This window comes from Sinocyclocheilus anshuiensis, unplaced genomic scaffold (assembly GCF_001515605.1).
Source record: "Sinocyclocheilus anshuiensis isolate Anshui unplaced genomic scaffold, SAMN03320099.WGS_v1.1 scaffold860, whole genome shotgun sequence".
Classification (NCBI taxonomy): Eukaryota; Metazoa; Chordata; class Actinopteri; order Cypriniformes; family Cyprinidae; genus Sinocyclocheilus; species Sinocyclocheilus anshuiensis.
Window position 1 is genome coordinate 859,078 of NW_015548288.1, and position 2,820 is coordinate 861,897.

Below are 2,820 nucleotides of genomic sequence, written 5' to 3' on the forward strand. Positions count from 1 at the left end.
TCCTAATCTGGGTGTGTCAGATTGCTGAGACATCTAAAATGAGGTAGTGAAGGTCACTGTAGGAGTGACTTTTGACAGAGAAAAATCTCTTCCTGCTAGCATTAGTTTAACGTGTTTCATGATTTTATGAGGTCCACATATTTGAGCTCAGTCTTTGTGGTAATATCCACCTTATTTTTAACGTAAGAGCGGGTGCCACCATTTGTAACTTGAATGTGTGGCTTCCAGTGTCATTCACTTGTGTCAAAAACAGTCCATTAGGCTGCTTGATATTGTATACTGGTATTTGGTATCATATTATTTTAATTAATTGTTGTAATCATAAACACACTGGTTTGGAGCACAAATAGTTTTACTGTTTACTGCACATTGTTATTCTTCTAGTTACGTATATTTTTATGTTATGAATCGGAAGTCTTGCACATTGACAGAAAATAGCTTACTGTAACTGTAACTGTACTATCAAATATGATAGTAGTAATACAGTAGTATACGTAGCCCACAAAACTACTCATCCAAACCACATCTCTGTTCAAATATAGTAAACAAATGCTTATTTTCTCTAATGTGAGTGATATCATGTCAAATGTGATATGCTTGTTGATTTTTGACAAAAGGGTGGGGTGTGTGAAGAAATTCAGAAGAAATAAAAAATTTTGTCAGGGAACTGAAGAGGAAGGAAGCAACTGAGGAAAAACGTAAGTATTGATGTGTGTATGTGTGTGTGTGTGTGTGTGTGTGTTGTGGATTTCAGTCTCTTTGTGAATGTTGGCACAGCTTTGTTTAGTGAAATTTTAGAGCACATTTTATGCTGCTTGACTGGATTGTGCATGCTTATGTGCATATGCTTATGGCTTTAATTAAATTTTGAGTCAATACAATAAATGGCAATTAAATAGAAATATTTGAAATCGTAGTGTGAATCATCTGACGTAAATATAATGCAACTAAAAAAAACAAGCCTTAGATGCAAAGATAAAATATAGAAGCGTTCACTGGAACAGTTTAGATCACGTCCTGTTTTGCTCTCACCCTGATGAGACCTGATGTGAACCACTTCCTCCACAAGTTACAGTCTATTCATGTATGTGAAAAGTGATCTTTGTAAACACTGCTATATATATGCTGTGCAGTGAAAGGGTAAAAAATGAACTGAGAAACCGTTAACTGACATATACACACACACACACACACACACACACACACACACACACACACACACACAGAAAGACAGAGATCTGTCTTATCCTTTAAAATCTAGAATACGCATGTAGAAGAATGACACCTTTGCTCTAGTCAAGTGGAGACTCTGACGAGTGGAATTTGTTGTAAAAGCAGGTTTGAGTGTGCATCTCAGTTCATATCTGTGTGTAAGCATATTAATTATGTTTGATGTCCCTCTGGACGCCGCTCTACCCACCCCTTTTCAGAAGAAAAACCGCAGTCTGCCATCATGTTGCGTTAACTGGAATCACCTCCATAGAGTGAGACATGATCCTTCTCAAGATGTGTCACAGATTACAGTGTCATACTGTCTTGAGTGTTCGGTTTGTTTTTAATGTATTTTAAGGGGTCATATCATAATTGCTTATCATTTTTGTAAAAATGTAAAAAAAAAAAATAAAAAAAAAGTAAATTACACAATATTTCTTCAATATGGATTCTCTTTATACAAAATAAACAAATAAAAAAAGTGAAGAGAATAAGACTGTTTCTCAACTCGCTGAGAGTGAGTGAAACTGAAGTGATATTTATGAAGCCTGACCACCCCAGCATTCATGAAAGAGTCAGACACATTTTGAAAAGAAGCCAAGACAAATGGCTTGTTCACCCACGGGTGCGTTTGTACTAAATAACTGCTCAGATAAAACATCCGATTACTGGAACTGTCGTCCTGGTTTGGAAAACGTTACGTTTTTGGTGTCATGGGATATAGAGCCAGTGTGTATGACTTAACTGACTGTTTAAAACCCATTTATGGTGTTTAAAAGGGAGTAAATAGACAGAGTTATGATTTGACACTATAGAGACACAAGAGTGGGAATACATATCTCATAAATCATCTGATGTAGTTTGCATGAGCAATGAAATGAGCTTTATCTAATAGTAGAGTGACGATATGTCCTCCTTTTTTAATTAAAATGGTCTTAAATGTCTGGGGTTTGGCTTTCTTTTCCTATCGACATGAGTCCTTGTACATTATATGTACGCATATTTGCACTGCACTGACCGTTTATGTACAATGCCTGCACACTATTGGTCAAACTACTTTTCAGTCATTACCTTCAGCAAGTATAAAACAAAACCAAAACCTAGACATTTTAGGCAATTCAGAAATCCCGATCAGGAGGACATGCCCAGAAAAAAAAACGAGGACATATGGTCGCCTTATCTAATAGACTAGTTGTATTTTCATTATAAAAAGCAAATTCGGCATAAATAATTGTGCATAACAATAATGTACATAACAATTGTGGCTTATTTGTTTCTTTCATTAAATGCGTGCTGTGGGCAGACTGTGTGCCTTCATGTAGGTGCATCCCATCAAGCTTGTGTTTTTAGAAAGCCATGGTTTATTGTGACAGATTTAGTTGTGTTGTTCCCTTTGGCAGGGTGAGACCTGACAAAAGCTCTCTTTGTTCTTCCTCTGTGAAATTGGTGGGTAGGTGTTTACAGGGCAAGCCTCAATCTGCCATCAGTCTCTCATCATTCTATCGTCCAAATGAATTCACAAAAAATCCTATGACTGTCTCTGCCAGAGAGAGAGAGCTGAACATAATTTGGCTTGAAGCAGAAGAGAGTCAGCTAAAGTGGTGAACA